At 41.9% G+C, this 18,305-nt stretch overlaps 1 long non-coding RNA gene across 1 annotated transcript; it reads right to left on the bottom strand.

Moving 5' to 3' along the window:
* Nucleotides 1–2,602: 2,602 nt before the first annotated feature.
* Nucleotides 2,603–15,636, bottom strand: LOC121172062. The gene is made up of 3 exons (XR_005886193.1): nt 15,326–15,636; nt 8,284–8,456; nt 2,603–2,885 (listed from the first exon to the last, which is right to left on the bottom strand). It is a non-coding gene; the product is annotated as an uncharacterized LOC121172062 (long non-coding RNA).
* Between the last annotated feature and the right edge of the window lie 2,669 nt (nt 15,637–18,305).

Below are 18,305 nucleotides of genomic sequence, written 5' to 3' on the forward strand. Positions count from 1 at the left end.
GCTGAGTGTGAGTTACTAGGGGGCATGCCAATTACCACTTCTTAGTAAGTAATGGCTTTGATCTTTATGGATGATGGATGGTTGAAGGTTACAGAAGCCATGGTCGTGCAGGCAACAAGCTGGGAGGGTGAGCTGACTGGACACAGAGTTTGCGACACAGAATGTACCAGAGATCTCATCTGTCATTGTAGGTGGCTCCGCTCAAGGGCTGAACTGTATTGATTATAGCAGGGCTGAAGAATACATGGTAAGTGTGGTAGTAGTGACCTGGAGCTAATCGTTTACGTCACAACAATTTTGTAAGCTCATTGCTCTCATTAAATAATAAGGTATACAGATTAAGAATGTGGAAATAGGGCGCAGTGTGGGGATAGCCTAATGGCTAAAGTTTCTGACTTGCATGAGCTGAAATCCTGTATAGGTATAGGTTCATATCCCAGCTGCTCCCCATCCCTTACAGCTCCCTGCTTGTGGCCTGGGAAAGCAATAGAGGATGGGCCAAACCTTTGGGACCCTGTATCCTTGTGAGAGACCTGGAAGAAGCTCCTGGCTCCTGGCTTCAGATGAGCCCAGCTCTAACAATTGTGGCTGCTTGGGGAGTGAATCAACAGACGGAAGATCTTTCTCTGTCTTTCTCCTTTTCTTTGTAAAACTTGACTTTCCAATAAATATAAATCTTCAAAAAAGTAGGAATTATCTTAAAAACCAGAGATAATGCAAGCTTATGCTATAATGCTTTTCAATGTTTAGATTTTCCTTTATTAATTCATTATAATTCTCTGATATCTATGCTTTTCAGAAAATTTCTGTTGCCAAAGCTACATCTTGGACCAGCCATGCCCATGTGCTATTTATTGTGTAGTTCATTTCGAATCCAGTCTCAGTAGCTTTGATAAATTGCACCCAGAGAATCAGAAAAACCAACAACTCAAGGCTCTTTCCCCAGCAAGTTGGTTGCTGAGCATTCATCAGCACCCCTCCAATTAAACAGAAATTTCCGTAAGAAAGAAAAAGGGTCACAGGGCCCCACTGAGCTCCACTTCCCACCGCGGAGGAATCACCTCTAACACAGTTATTTTGTGAATACAGTTCAGAGTTTCTGGTGGTCAGTCATTCCAGGAAGACAAATCTGTATGCTGTATGCCTGGAGGCTCCTGCGAAGTCCCTTGCTTGGGACTGGAGCACAAGGGCTGCTTGTACATTGCTCTGTCTTGCTGTGGTCCACTGCTCACGCTCTTCTGCATGAATCCGGTTGGACTTCTTTACGACACAACTAGCCTGCTGTTAGTTGTATCTCTTACTTGGGTCTCTGAGCTCTAAAGGCAGTGTCTGGGAGGCAAGTGGAAGAAACTCTAACATCACTGTCTATTTTCTCACTTCAGAAGTCACTGATTCACTTCCATCATATCGTCCTTGTGACACAAAAGATGAAAGTGTAGCGAGATTCAAAATGATGGGAAGCGGGCCCTGATTCATAAAACTGGAGGACGCAGGTGTCAGATCGATAGCTGAAGATCTGATGTCTTCTTTCTAAACCTAGCAGGAGCTCAGATTGCGGAAAAGCTAGAGAGAACCATCTGTGGAGCCACGACCAGGACACGCACTCTGAAATACATTGCAGAGTTTTTACCACCGCCAGTCCTGAACAAAATTTACACACAGAAACTAGATCGTCATTTCCAAATTGTGTCTTCCTGGGAGGAGTAAAGAAAGTGTGATTTGGAGGAATTTTATGGAGTGGAAGAGTCCAGCCTTGGATGATGATCAGTAATAAATATTGTCTATTTCTTTAAGGTTGGCAAAGTTTCTGTGTCTATGATGAAGAACTCAAAACTTTTCATCATTTTTTTCTGACTGTTTCACCTCAATCCATCTCTTGTATGAGATTCTGTTCTCACCTTGGCTGTTTATATCATACTTGCTTATATTTTCTTCTGCACCTATTTTTGCTTCTCTCTCTCTCTCTCTATGTATATGCATATGTATGTGTATGTGCATTTATTATTTTCATGCTTAGGAGTTTTACTTCTCTAAACAGTGTACCTATCCCACCTCTTGCTTCTTGCTTTTTGGTGGTGAATGGGGAAATATTATCCCTCTTTCACAAGCCCTTATCAATCCAATGGATATGCAAAGTCTTTGGGAAGAGCATTTAGCCTAACAGTGAAGACACTGGTTGCAAAGCCTCTATTTCATATTGGAATGCCTCACTTTGAGTCTACTTTAAGCTCCCAATTCTAAGCTACTGATAGTGCAGGTGTGGCTCAAGGTGGTTGGGTTTCTTCACTCAGGATGGGAAACCTAGACTGAGTGTCTACTTCCTGACTTAAGTCTGACCCAGCCTTGGCACTGGCGGGTCATTTGGGGACTCAACTGGTAACTGGAAACTATCTCTTTCAATGCCTCTCTGCTTCTCAAGTAACCCTTAAAGAAAGAAGATCAGCCATCTAGAGATAAGTATAAAAAGAAGAAATTTTGAGCAGGTAAAATGCGTACTAGACAGTTAAAAATTAAAAATTGAAGAAGAGTTTAATATATTTGGGTAAGGCTACATCTTAGAACCTTTGTGGAATTATTTCAAGAAAAGCAAAATTTATTAGAATATTTGCTTTTATGATTGTGGATTAACAGAAAGTCTAGAGATTAGAATTGTTGAATGCCTATCAGCTGTATTCTGCATCCTGCATCATTTTTGAGAGTCTGTCTCGCGTCAGGTGCCATGCTAAGCTCCTGAAGCAGCGTGAGAAGCAGAATAACAGCAAACAGCTGACAGGCACTTAAAATACAGGTTGGAAATTAGATGCTACTGTTGCTCATGCCAATTAGAAAGTCACCCTTTAATTTTGGAGATGTGACAGCTTTTCACAGGACTGAAAGGCTTCACCCTGTGTATAGGAGAGGATCAAATTTAGACACAGTCATGAGACATCATCAAAACATGGGCTCCTTCGATCACCTCCAGGTCGCCTATTTGCTGTAAGCCATTACACTATCTCAGACTGAGTAAAACATCCAAAAGTATAAGTGCTCTAAATCAGTGACTTAACACAGTCTTTACACATTTTTCCTTTAAAAAATAGCGGATTTATAAAAATACTGGGGGTATTATGATACATCAAATTAAGCTGGGGCACGGGATGCTCACATTCCCACTCAAGTGCCTGGTTCAAGTCCAGAATATTCCATTTCTGATCCAGCTCCCTGCTGGCACTATTTGGAAGCCACAAAATTTAGTCCCAGTACATTGAATCCCCAGCATCCACTTGGGAGATACTGGTTTGGCTTCAAAATAACATAATTCTGGCAGTTGCAGCCACTTAGGAGATAAGTAAATAATAATAATAATAAAAAAATAAACATGTCACTCAAAGCATAGGAGCTAGTGAAGGGAGCAGGAGCGCCATGTTTATTAACCCACTATTTTACTTGGAATTTACAACCAGCACTGCAGAACCAACCCATTTACCACACACACACGCGCACACACACACACACACACACACACACACACACACACACACACATACTCTTCATTTGAATGGCATTGCACCTGCTACCTGTCGGTGCATGGTGAGGTACTGCCTGCATATCTATGTTCTGGGAAGGAGAATTTCCTCGATAGCTTTAGAAGTTGTCCCTTACTGAGTTGCACATGCAATAATGTGGAGAACTCTGAGAAACTCTCAGATCAGAGTGCTATGACCTCTTCCATCAAACACTTGATTTGGTTGGTCTGGGGCATGAGCCATGCAGTACTCTGTACTGCTCCATGTGAGAGCTCGCTGTGGGTCAGTCTGGAGACTGTGTCCCTGAGGATCTCAGGGATAAACACCTGATTGTCAAGACCTTGGAAAAATTCAAGTCATGTTGGGACAGTGTTGAAATGGGCGGAGTGCACTTAGGTATGCCATTCAAGGCAAGCCAGCTGGAACGTGGGGCCAGGGTGTTAGACTAACCTCATTCTCAAAAGAGGTCAGAAGTATGGATTGTGTTTGTATTTGCAGTCTGCAAATTTTTACATTTGGGCAGCTGATTTACTATCTATACGCCTATCTGTGGTTGAAAATATAAGAAGGGACTGAAGAAGACCTGCTTTTGAACTAGAATCAACCAAAAGCATTGCCACTTTTGTGACTTTGTTCTTTGTGAAGAGATTTTATTCCAAATTCTTCACTCCGTTGCTGGTGCAAATGCAAGATAAATGCCAGATTATGTTCCAAGACTATAACACTCTCATGAGCAATGTTTATAATTCATCATTGTTGCCTATAAAACTCCCATACTCAATTTTGCAGAATAGATATATTCATAATGAGATAGTTATTTCTTCACCTCCCACTAAGCACAAGAGGTTGAAGATGAGCTTCTCTCAGTAGATTACACACTAGAGCAAAAAGTACATAAAATGAGATGCACTGTTGTCCCACACAGGCTTCCCTGGAGCATCCATAAGCTGGCTCTTTGGTGTCGTACTCAGAGCTAGCAGGACACAGCCTCAGAACGAAATGCACGTGCTTTCTGTGGCAGGAAACTTACTTTACTTCCAAATATACAGTGTCAAACGTGAGTCTATCAGCACTTCTAAAAGTTTCAGTTGGAGACGACTAACTGCCTTTCTTGAGAGTTGACATTTATTACGCTTTGAAACGAAAAGAAAAAGGGAAAGAGAAAGAAGACCTCTAATGTGGGATGAGCACCTGTCTCCCTGAAGAGACATCTCTTGCTGTCATTCCTTTGTGCTGAAGCCTCTGCTGTCTGCATTGTCTACTTCTTTCCAGTTCATTTGCCTCACCGCTTCCCTCTCTTTTTGTCCCATGGAATATTGGCACATCGGTTGGGTTAACTAATATCAAATGATAACTCTCTTTCCATAACCATCCTTTTACTGTCCTGGTGTAATGTTTTCATCCATTGCTCCCACTAGATAAGACAATGTTTCTTGAGTTTTAGGTTTCCAATAGTGTTTTTGTGCATAAAACCCTCCTCTGAGTTTGATGAGTTCAAATGTAGCAGAGTGCACACACAGAGACTAAACAAATAGGGAAAAGGAAATGGTTCTACTCCCTTGTGATGAGGGGATAAAAAGGCACGGTGCCCACCATTCCCTGCGACTCGAAACTCAACCCGGCCTTTCCAAGGCTGTCCTAAGTTCACCACAACTTTGCAGCATCTATAGGAATATCTCTTACCGTAAACAAAAGGTTAGTAGCTGTGTTTTCCAGCTGTTTCTTCGCAGCCAGATGTCTAAGCAGCCCACTTAGCAGCCTGTTAGTGCCTGTTAAGTAGGAGAACTATTCATTCTTATGAGATGTTGAACTGAATGTCGTTAGGCTTGGGTGACAGCAGATTGGCTATGAAGGCTGTCTCATTTCATCAGTGATGCTACAAAGATTGGTCTGATGAATGAAAGTCTAAGCCCTAACCGTGTCCCTCCTTCCCTGCTCTGCTTCTTTGAGTTCCATTTCTTACAGGGAGCATGCACGGGAACATTGTACATGATGAATATATTTCATTAAAACTGAATCTTTAAAACTGTATCCAGAGGTCGTTTGTCCTAAAGGGCTCATTTTTACTCCACAATATTTTTTTTTATATTCTCTCTCTACCTCTCTTTTTCTCTAAACATGTTTTTTTATTATTATTATTCAAAAGACACATATACAGAGAGGAGGCAAAACAGAGAGAAAGATCTTCCATCCATTGACCACAATGGCTGGAGCTGTGCCCATCTGAAGCCAGGAGCTTCTTCTTGGTCTCCCATGTGGATGTGGGGTCCGAAGGCTTTGGGTCATTCTTGACTGCCTTCCCAGGCCACAAGCAAGGCACTAGATGGGAAGCTGGGCTGCCAGGATATGAATCGGTGCCCATATAGGATTCCAGCACATGTAAGGAAAGGACTTTAGCTGCTAGGCTATTTTGCTGAGTTTTCTCTCTTTTTAAGAAAAACTCACCTTCATAGGTGGTGAGTTTATACCTTATAGAAGCATGTTTGTTAATGCATAGGCGTTGGTTGTTGCTTTGTTTTATTTTATTTGATTACTGCAGATTTCATGGTAACTGTTGATAGGTACCTGCAGGAATGGAGACTCTGTTGGTGGGTTTGGAAAGACTGAGGGGGAATATTCAGAGTGCAAAGTTCAAGTCAGTGAGCCATGTGGGACCTGGAGGAACAGCATGGCTTGGAGCAGATCTTACAATCAGCCTTTTCTGTTGGTCCCATGCACCTGTGAAATAGATAAGGAGGTAGCTAGACAGTAGATGCTGAGGTTGCCAGCCATCCCTGCAGCCGTTCTGGACCTACAGCCCCACAGCCCTGCCCAAAGACTCCATCTTTTCAGGAAATTGGAACAACTTCAGCTTCCATGAAATTGCCACTGAGAACTCAGAATTGGCATGGGTCAAAAATAATCAATACCACTGCCAGCTGCATCCCCCAAATACCTGCTAGCTAATTACAATATCATTATAATAAAACAGATACTCTCACTCCATCAGGCACCTGACACCATAGTTTCTGAGATGCTCTAAAACAGAAATGGACTCAACCCTATACCAAACTCTGTCCTGTATGATGATTTGATTCAATGCCACCCCACCTCTTCTGTGGCTCAAGATTATAGAAAGGAATGGCATTGAATAGGTGAGCGCAGGTCCCTCTGAGGTTGGCCAATAGTCCCTGATCCATACAGATGTGCACTGTCCATACAATGAAATCCTGTATCCGCTAGCCTCTGGTTATGCTCCGTTCTCCAATTCTTCCTTGCCTTGGAGACAAGAAGCTAAATCCAGCCACCTAGTATGTTTGCATTTGTCCAGAACAGCCTGGGTGATTCTGACTTAAGACATTTTATATTTTGAGCTAACTATTGTGTCTGTAAATTGATGCTAAACAAATACTCCTAAAACCAAAAATAATATTTTAAGACTAAATTAGTTTTGATATTATGAGAACTAAGAAACATTGAATCTATTCCAGAAAAGATGCATCTTACAAAGAATAGGAACATCACCTGCATGCAAATATGAAGTCTAATAGCTACAGAGAATGCATTTTCCTGATTTTACTTAACGAAACAATCTCAGAAAGTCAACTTTATATCCATTTTACAAAATACTTCAGCAAATGTGATTGCTGTGGTTGGTGTTTCAGAGCCAGAACTTCATTTCCTTTCCTCTTACAAGACACCATCTTCTTTCGTAATCCTCAATTATGGAATAATATCACTTTCGAATCTACCAACATCTATGTAGCTTAAAGGGATTCAACGCAATTGTTGAAGTCAAGCATTATCAATGCTACCACTCCACTTTGTAGCAAAAGATCCAGAAACCTTGACAAAACATTTAAATAGAAAGTTCAAGACTAAGAAAAATTTGAAATAATGCAAATGAGGTAATCCCCAGTAACGTTAAAAAGGCACAAATGTGTTAAAATGAACAGCAGATTGTTTTCATCAGAAGTCATGTTTTGAAGAGTCCTACTAATACATTTTTTTTCGATTTCATGTTTAAATATTCAAAAGCACTTCCAAATCTATATGACCGAGGAAAAAAAATAAAGCAATAGACCTTCTGTATCTCTATGGATACAAAAAAGCAGATTTAAGCTCTATCATGATTTACGATCTTTATCATGAATTCTACATTCTGTGTTACGAATATATTCATCCCACCTTTACGTGTAAAACAAATGCAGCAAAATGTTAATCATATGTGAGCCAAATGGAAGGACATGCCGCAACATACTTTGATATTAGAAAACAAAGTTATCTTTTTAGGAAGAGACATCCCTGAAAATATCAAAGGACAGGATAATTGTCAGATGTCTAAGAGAAGGAGGAAGACAAATTTCACACAATGCAATGCCAATTAGATGGACAACACTTGCCAATGTCTGTAGGATATTCGAGTTAGAACTCTTTACCTTCAGTTATTATACAATACAGGAATGGGTGCAGAAAAGGATGGGAGAAGGGAGAGGTGGGGAAACAATTGATGGGTACCAAAGCGCAGCTAGAAAGGTGTTCACTGTCCGGCAGCGCTGGACTGATGCATGGAACCAATAACCATTCACATAGATTACTGATTGATGACCAACAGCCAAAGTTTAATAAAGGCCAGAGACTTTAAAGCTCGAGAAACGCATAGGCAAGGAAAGAGGGGCTGAAACAGGATACAGCTGGCAGGCCCCCATGCAAAGGGGATCAATCAGTAAACAATGCATTCTTCTATAAGGCTCCTCTCTTTGATCTCTTATACCTGAACTTGAGGATTAGGGAGTACCCGCTTCTACATTTATGTATCAACTGCTCCTGGAGCGTTCTCAACAGGATTCCAGCTGACTGTGTCAGTAAACTGGCAAAGCTTCCCATTTGTTTTTTTTCATAACCAATTGACTTCCTATAGAATGAAGTCATATGTGCTGGAGTTCTAACGGTAATGCACCCTATGCGTCTCTGAAAAATTGAAAGTGGGGAGGAAGGGGAATTCCTTTATGTGAATTTAATCAAATTTGCTGTCTTAAACTGAGGGACAAATGTTGAATATTTTCCACACACAGACAAAATATTTGAGAGGATCCATTTACCTTGATTTGCTGTTCACTGTCCTGCAGCGATGGATTTGGTACACAGAGCGTATAATGACACGCGTGGACTACTGACTGATGGTCAATAGCCAAAGTTTAGTAGTGTCATCAGACTCTTATAGACTGAGAGCCACATAGGACACAGGAGAAGGTGTTGAGCTTATGTAGTTCCCATAAACCTTTCTACGGAACCCATCAATTTTTTCTACACTCTTGTTTGGAACTGTCTTTTGTTTATCCCACCAAGTGTTCTCATTCAAATAATATCCAATCAGTTGTTCTCATACCAGTGTTAACCTAGCAATTGAAATCCTATGTTCACTGTCCTTCTAGAATCACAATGTTCCCCTACAATTTACCATCAATGTAAACATGCATTGAAACATTACATAATATCTAATAGATACAAGCTGTATGGGTCAACTAAAAACTAACTCCCCAAAATGCCAGTGTTTATAGTTCTGCAAGATTTAATATTTGTCAATTTGATTTTATTTTAATATTTATCAGAAAAAGTGAATTTGAAAGGATTGTTTGGGGAGAAGGGGAGGGAAGATTAGGTTGCTCTGAGAGTTGGAAGGTGTCTGGAAATTTTCTGTGAGCTCTCTCCTCCTGACTCTGGACAGGTCATCTGTGGTGGAACTGATGTAAGATGGAGACCTCTGATATTTCTCATGGGTCACGTGTCTCCCATCAGTCAAGTGTCATGGTAGAGAACTGCAGCAAGCAAGCTCTGTGGTGGTCATTCACAGCTCTGAACATTTACTTGCACCTGCTGGGGGCTCAGTTCCAAAAGTCCCCAGTTCAGGCAGGAAATCTTCTATCCCAATGAAATGGACAACTGTCAGAAAGCCACACATGCCTTCCTGAGGTTTGCAGGAAAATGGGGTGTGTGGGGAATGAGGAGAGCAGTGACACAACCCGCATATAGATACACAGCCATGCAGGTCCGGGGCAAGTGCTCCATGAAATAATCCAAAACTCTCCAGGCTTTGGGGTTCCAAAGGCAGAACCCAGACTGGAAACAGGTGAGGTTCCTCCTTTTACAGAAGACACCAAGCAATCTTTGTACTTCCAACATGAAATGACACACCAGGCAATGCTGTCCTAGAATGAGGACCTGGCCAAGTGGCAGAGGTTGAGCTCATAGGAACAGAACCCAGAGGCAGAAGACCAAGCCAGGCTACCGCAGAGCACCAAGGGGCCACGAGGAAATGTGTTGTGGATGGAAAGGAAAAGCAAGCCTATGAACAAAGGTGGCATCCCATCCTGAGGCATGGAGTCTACTGACAACAAGGAAGGAGAAGAACAAAACCAATGACTGCATCCTCCCGGTTTTACGTAAGCACCAGTGTCACCCAAGGGTGGCCAGTGACAAGTGCAGACAGAAAACCAGGTTATGTGCTTTGTGCTTATGGAAGTCTGAATTTCATTTTCCATAGTTTCTTTTGAGAGATCCCATTTGGGTTCCTCTTCCTTCATGTCAAGCTTTTGGATTTGAAAAGAAAACTTGTGTATTGAGTAGGAAGTTATTCTCCAAAAGCATGGCCACTAGAGAGACCTACAGCAGAGAAGAATCTTTTCATCTGACAGCTGACTGCAGAATGAAAACCCCATTGCAGAACTACAGAGGCAGTAGTAACACACGATGACATAGACAAGGGAGACCAGTTGTTCTTTTGAATGGGTTCAGATGAGTTAATACATGCAAACCCATTTCAGGGATGGTTGTGTCTCTCCCATTAGTATTACAACATGGAAACTCGTGCAGGGACATTCAAATGACAATAATTTGAACAGTCCTGATCTCTAAAAATGAAACAAGTAAACAGCAAACAACAAGAATTGAAAACTTTGAACCTGGAAAAATAGCTTTAGATAGTAGGAGGAAAAGTCAGCTTACGTTAAAATCAAACTAGAAAAGGAGTTAGGCCTGCAGTCAGAAATCAGAAGATCTCCCTGTGTAACTACGGGTTACCCTTTCATGCCAAGTTATTGATTGTTTCTTTGGTCTAATACAAAGCTCTCTGAAGAGGCTTCTGTATCTGGGAATTATGGAAACCATGAAAACTGGTCTTGGAAGAGTTCGAGAACACATTCATCAATGACACAGATTTTGAACAACAGATCCAAATGTCAAACTAAAAAGAATACCTGCAGGTTGTTCAACATTCAATTTAATTGCGAGCTCCACAGTAATACCTTCTTTAACAGGAAAGGCTCCCACCTCCAGAGTACCAACGACATTTCTCGTGATCCCTCGTGGCGTACCTACCTAGAGACAGAGGGGGCACTTGGGCATTGTTCTGCTTGGTGATGACTCACAGAGCTCTTAAATAAGGGTGGGTGCACCAGTAGGAAATGGGCAATCAGCATCCGTCACACCTGGGGTGTGGTGAGGCGCTCTACCTCTTCCGTTCAGAAGGCATGTGCTCAGGGGTTTCTGTCACGCGAAGGGTTTCTTGCTCATGGACTCCAATTCACCTTGAAGCAGGTGTATGGACGATCCAGGTCATTTTGTAATCTAGGTTTGATCTCAGAGTGTTTCCTGATGTTGGTTCCTCCTGGATCACCATCATTTCTAGATCCAAAGCACTGGCCCTATGGGCGTGTGTGAGACCACACTTAGGGTCTGTCGTGGCCATGCTGCATTTGCCTTAGTGACTGCAGGGAGTATTAACAGCTATACATCTGCCTTCAGCATCCATCTGGTTTCTCCAGGGATGCGACTGGTACATTAGAGAGTGCTTCTGGCATCATCAGCGACATGCCCTTCAGCAACTTGAAGTGCTGATACTTTCCATATTCTTTTCCCCACCATCACTCTCACCCCAGTATAGGATTAGCTCAAAGACAAGATCTAGACAGTGCATTTCTGTGTCTACTGCACAAAACTTGAATTGCTAAGTAATATAGTTACTTTCACTTTTCCCTTTTCCTGCCATTCACTAATATCCTACCATTGAGCCAACATGAATCCTTTAAAAACAATTGAGGCTATCAAACTCCTCTGCTAAGAACATTTCAGTGGTTTCCTTCCACCCATCGAGTAAAATCAAATTTTCTTACCAGGGCCTATCAATCCCCTGGGCCACCTTTATGTAAAGCCATTGTGTTCAACAGCAGCATCTCACACGGACACTGGTCTGTGTTCCAGTTACTCCATGGTAGATCCTATTCACTGCTAATGGCCTGGGGAAACAGCAGGAGATGCCCCACATGCTTGGCTTCCTGCCAAACAGTGGGGGACCTGACTGAAGTCCATAACTCCTGATTTTTGGTTTTGGTTTGCTTAACCCCTGGAAGTTGCAATACTCTAGGGAATGGAGCAGCAAATGCAAGATCACTCTCTCTCTCGCTCTCTGTAACTTTTTCAAATACATAATTAAATAAATTTTATAAGGCCTGCCAGTGACCACACAATCTAGATTTTATCTAGGTGCCCATACTTTTTTCTCTCTTCCATTTCTTCAGTTTTTGCACAAGCCTCTTCCCTCCCCCAGGGGTCTTCCATCTGCATCTTAAACACAGCTGTATCCTCATCCTGGTGTTTACAGGTGCCTTTGTCCTGATGCGAACTGCTTTCCCCAGTAGGCTGAAGTGTAGCTCTGATGTTTTGTCCTGCTCAAATGATCCATCTACAAGAAATTTTACCTTGCCTCCAAGGCCAAGGTGTGATTTTCAGCCTGTTTCACTGTTTAGCCATTTGTCTGTGTCCTCTGACTACCATATCAGGGCAGCAATAGCATACAAAACAACAGCAAGCTATGATTTCCTCTAGATTCTGCTTCCACTGAAGATTGAGTTATAGACAGACATCTGAGCTACATACGTAATATATGAAGTTTTACTCTGGAATAAGGAGGTCCTTTCTTTACATAATTTCCCTGGTGAACAAGACTTACAGAAGATGCATATATTTATAATTTGAAGATACATATATTTATATATGTATTTACATTTATAGATATTTTTATTATTTGATTTTGTTCTTGTTGTTCAGAAATGGATTGGCTACTCTGCGTCATTTGTGAGTTCACAAAAATTTAGAATTATTTTTCTAACACTGTCAAAAAAGAGTTAGCATTTTGACAGAGATGACATTGAATCTGTATTTTTTTTAGATTGTATAAACATTCTAATAATATTGACTCTTCCAATCTGTAAATGAGAATTATTGCCATTTTATGCATTGAAGTATAAAGATGCTAAATTTTCTCTTGTGCTAAGATTGTAACCTACAAATTTATTGAATTGGTTTATTAATTCTAACTGTTTTAGTGTTGGTTGGTTGCTGGAGTATACAAGTTTATCCATGAACAGAGTCATGCCATTTTTTAAAAGACTTATTTTTATAGAAATATAAATATGAAGAGGAGAGACAGAAAGATCTTCCATCTGCTTTTTTTTTTTTTTACTCCCCAAGTGGCTGCAACAACCAGAGCTGAACCGATTCGAAGCCAGGAGCCCTGAGCCTCTTCTGGATCTCCCACGCTTATGCAGGATCCCAAGTCTCTGGGCCGTCCCCCAACGTTTTCCCAGGCCACAAGCAGAGAGTTGGATGGGAAGCAGAGATGCCAGGATATGAACTGGCACCCCTGTGGGATCCAAGTGCATGCAAGGCTAGGACTTGAGTCACTGGGCTCATGCCAGACCCCTCCTTCCCAATTCTGATATCATTAATTTCTTTTATTTTACCTAATTGTTCTTGGTAATATTTCCGAAACATATTAATTAAAAGTGATGAATCTGGATATATTTGTCCTATTGCAAATCTAAGAGAAAATGCTTTCATCCTTCCCCAATTCAGTGTAAACTGGCCGTTGGTTTGTTATTCACAATATTTGCAATTTTCATGTGGTTGCTTATATAGCTGATTAGTGGATGCTTTTAATAAAGAAGTGGTGTTGAGTCTTATCAAATATTACCTCTGCATCTGTTGAGATGAGCACATGTTTTTACTTTTCACTGTTGATGTGAATGGTATTTATTGATCTGTGAATGTAGACACACTCACGCATTTCTAGAATAAGTCCCTCTTGTCCATGATGTATTTGATGTGACTTTGAATTCAGTTTGCTAATATCTTGTTGAGATTCTTAGCATCTATGTTGACCATGGATAGAGAGCTATAGTTTTCTTGCTGTGTGTTTCATGGTTTTACTACTAGAATGATGCTAGCCTCAGTAAAAGAATTAAGCAGAATTCCATCCTATTCCATATGTTTAAATCATTCCACTTAGAAAATTTTTTTAAGAGCTCAGTAACAGAATTATCAGGTTCTGGCCTTTTCCTTAAAAGAAAACTAATTACTGCTTCAATCCTTTAATTGTTCATGGATGTGTTTAGATAGTCTCTATCATGATTTAATTTTGGTAGATCATACATACCCAGGAATTGTTCCATTTCTTGGCCAGCCCTTCACTCTCAGTCTATGTGTGTCTGTATCTGTCAGTGTGGAATACTGCCTTTCAAAGTGTGCCTGACACAGTGTCCCTTGGGAACTTGTTACAAGTGCAAAAACCCAGATTCCTCCTCTCACCCTGCTGAGATGGAACCTGCATTGTGCTTCACCTGCAAACCAAAATGTGAAAAAACCGTGAGAACACATAAAGGATTCTAAGGCATTTGGCTTTTATCACGATTGAGGAGAAGCCAATGATTTAGGAATACAGATGAGCATAAATTAAATTTCTAAACATCCTGCTGACTGGGCCAGACACAGTAGCCAAGTCCTAGCCTTCATGTGCCAGGATCCCATATGGGTGCTTATTCACATCCCAGCTGCCCCACTTCCCTTCAAGCTCCCTGCTTGTGGCCTGGGAAAACAGTAGAGGATGACCCAAAGCCTTGAGACACTGCACCCTTGTGGGAGACGCAGAAAAAGCTCCTGGCTCCTAGCTTAGGATTTGCTCAACTCTGCCTCTTAGGCTCTCTGGGGAGTAAGTTAGTGGACAGAAGATCTTTTCTCTGTCTCTCTAAAACATCTGCCCAAATAAACTAAATAAATCTTTCAACAAAGCCCTTCTATGCAGGTAGTAGACCAGCGGTGGTAGTGTAGGAATTGGTAAGTCTACTGCTGCCGTGGGTGTGGAAACAGGAAGTGTGAGAGCCCCAGCTTGCATTTGCCCCTATTTCTAAACAAGACACTTGGGGTTATCTAGTTACTGACTGTATGTGGAGATGGGTGATGTGGAATACATCCTATGCACCCTAGCCTGAAAAACAAACCATTATCACCTCTCCAGTTCTCAGGTGAAAGTTACTTTCTGGATATTCTTATGACTTTCTTTTTCAAATTTTGGCACTTACTCTTCACTGTTAATTAGACTTTCACAGGAAGCATAGAGTTGTCTTATAAAATGCACACCATAACTGAAGGTGATGAGCAATTTAAAATGACCTCGATACCAGTGAAATCACTGGAGAATACGCCAGCAGTATCCATAACTACAAGTAAAGAATAACAAGACATTACGATTTCATTGAAAATTGTGAGACTGTATTAGAAAATACTTCGGGAAAGGAGGTCAGACCTTCACTGAGCAGAATTAGGGAGGGGAACAGAAGTGGCCGTCTGCCTAGGTGATATAAGCGAAAGTGCTACAGGATCTAGATAAGCGTTCCAGAAGGCAAGGATGCAGTGCCAAAACAATAACACTGCTTTCCAGAATTGAAAGAAATACATTGACATATGGGGAGCTCATATGGAGAAACAATTGCCTCTCACTTAGACACCGAACTGGGAGCCTGAAGAATGAGAAGAGCCAGCGGTTGATCAAAATGTAGAGCTCGTTGATGGGAGCACCCTAGAGCAATGACAGGTTCAGGGTGGAGTTCCTGGGGTCTGCCCAGGCATGGAGGGTTTTACTCGCCAGATAGTAAGGCTCTTCCACTCTTCCTTCTGGTTGGGACTGCTCGGCCTGAGACTCAGGTTCTCGTCATTGCTGTCCTTTCTGAGTAGTGACACCTTGGGGTCTCCCTGGGATGCAGCGCCTGGGAGAGCACCTCCTGGGTTAGCTGCACCTAGCCATTGCCAGGGCACCTGTGCATTCTGATTGGCCACTGCCTGAGAGGCACTGTTATGTCTGTTGTGACATCATAGTACATCAGCCCAAGGTGGATGCCAGCTACTCCTGCAAAGGAGCTCCCAGCTCTGTCTCAGGTGAAACATTTTGAAACACTCAGAAAGGAAGAGGTTACTAGTACATTCTAAAATGTATTGAGCATTTTAATCAAAGCGAAGTATTTTACTGGACTATAAGTGAATCTAAATACAAGGAAAATCATAAAAATAATTATTAAAATGATACTAAAACTCCACTATGTTTTCCATCTCACTAGAAGAAAAATCAAGATATGTAAGGAGTTTAGACATTTTTAGAACTACAAGACAAGAAGACATGTTCAATGTGTGATGCCCATTACATGAGAAGATCCGGTCATGAATGTTAGCATGGGTGTACCACAGAAGTATCAACAGCACATAAATATGTATTAACCTGCTCTCCTTTAGTCACCTGGGCATTATACATTACAATGACCATCAGAAGCATTTTTATACCAGGACTTAAGCATTCTGAGAGCAGTAAATGTTAATATTGTTACAGCTTGAATTTTTTTTAAAGATTTATTTTTAAAAAGGCAAATATGCATGGAGGAGGAGAGACAGAGGGGAAGATCTTCTGAGGATGATTCACTTCCCAAGCGCCTGCAATGGCCAGAGCCGCATAGATCCAACGCCAGGAGCCAGGAGCCTCTTCCTGGTCTCCCACACAGGTGAAGGGCCCCAAGACCTTGGGCCGTCCTGGACTGCTTTCCCATGCCACAAGCAGAGAGCTGGATGGGAAGTGGCACTGTCAGGATTGGAACTGGCGCCCATATGGGTTCCCGGTGTGTTCAAAGCAAGGACTTTAGCTGCTAGGCTACTTCTCCAGGTCCTACAGTTTGAATTTTCACATAACATGGGAATGATGCCTAACAAAAACAGTTGGATAGTTGATGGCATCTGGTTATGTAAAAAATTATGGAAGTATGCCTGGCTGAAGCACAGCTTTATGATTCAGCACATGGTTCACTCTTCAAAATCTGAATATCCAAAGATGGCATGCTAAATTACACTATGTAATTTACAGAAAAAGATAAAACAAAATGACTTGAGCTTTTCCTCCATCAATATGCAAGTTGTGTGGTTGCAGAAGGGAAAAGAGGAAGGAAAAGGAAAAAAATAGCAAACTTGTTTTAGTCAGAAATGGATGGTTCTAGTCACACAATGTGAGAGCATAAAGAAGCTCCAATGACTGAGAGTACCTATGTGGTGCAAAGAAAAGTTATTAAAATCCAGTGTGGGTGAATGAATCATGCTATCCAACATCATGTGCTACTTAATGTCATTTCTGAAAGCAAAATCCTAAGTTTTTTTTCTGTCTAGTTTACTGATGCGGGATCGCATTGTAGAAACATGATTGCACAGTCATGCTCAGGACAGAGTTGGGCACATAGTGAGTGCTTCTCCAATGGAGGATGAGGAAATTCTATGCCTATCTTCACATATTTCTTGCATTGTTCTGAGTTTCAAGAATACGTAAAAGTGTGAGTATTTGGTAGAATAAAAACCAGTTTTAAAACTCTTACATTCTTTTTATTTTTATTTGGAAAGTCAACCTCACAGAGAGGAAGAGAGACAGAGAAAGATCTTCCATCCGTTGATTCACTCCCCAAGTAGCTGCAACAGCTGGGGCTGTGCCGATCCAAAGCCAGGAGCCAGGAGGCTCTTCTGGGTCTCCCATGCAGGTGCAGGGTGCCAAGGCTTTGGGTCACTCTTGAGCTCATTCCCAGGCCACAAGCAGGGAGCTGGATGGGAACTGGAGCTGTTGGGATACAAACCTGCACCCCAATGGGATCCTGGCGCATGCAAGTTGAGGACTTTAGCCACTAGGCCACTGGGCTGAGCCCAACACTTTTCTTTTCTTCTTCTTCTTTTTTTTTCTTCTTTTTAGCTTGAGAATTGGAGGGATCCATTCTTAGCTCTTCTATTTCTTGAAATTACTACAGGTCATGTCTTCAACATCACCCAAGGATTATTTCTTATCCTAGTGTTTGAGACTGGAATTAAATCCCAGTTCACTCTGTAACCCAGGAGGCAGCAGGTCCCAGCCACCAGTGGAGTGTGCCTGGATTGAGAGCTCACCTGCTGGTTGCCCTTGAGCCTTTCCGCAGCCATTGCAGGCGCTGGGGTGGGAATCAGCTGGGAACAGATCTACCTCCTCACTCCCATCCCCTTTTCTGTCTCCCCTCTTCACACCTCTCAGAAAAGAAAAAGTCTCTCACCTTCTAAAAACAAGTCACAGAACAACTGCCTGCGATTCCCTCTGGGCCCCGACAGTCGGCAATCCGCCTTGTGGCTTGCAGCGTCACTGTGTCATGGATGATCTTGGCGGGGCGATGTTGTAGAAGGTCACACTTTAGACCAGGCAGCGTCTAAGAAGGCGATTTCAACCTGGTGTGAAAACATTACTGTGAATCTCTCAGTGGCTTTGGCATCTCTCTCTAAATACCTGTACTCATGACGAAGGTTTGTGAAAGTTGTGCGTAAGGAAAATATGAGAGAGAACTGTTCACTGGGTGACATTTCCCTTGCACGAATGAACAACAAAAGGGTGCAAATCAGAGGCATGATGCATGATACTGGTCCTGGTTCATTCTCCTCGCACGCAGG

The sequence above is a fragment of the Ochotona curzoniae genome, unplaced genomic scaffold (assembly GCF_017591425.1).
Source record: "Ochotona curzoniae isolate NIBS_2020 unplaced genomic scaffold, NIBS_Ocur_1.0 scaffold_274, whole genome shotgun sequence".
NCBI lineage: Eukaryota > Metazoa > Chordata > Mammalia > Lagomorpha > Ochotonidae > Ochotona > Ochotona curzoniae.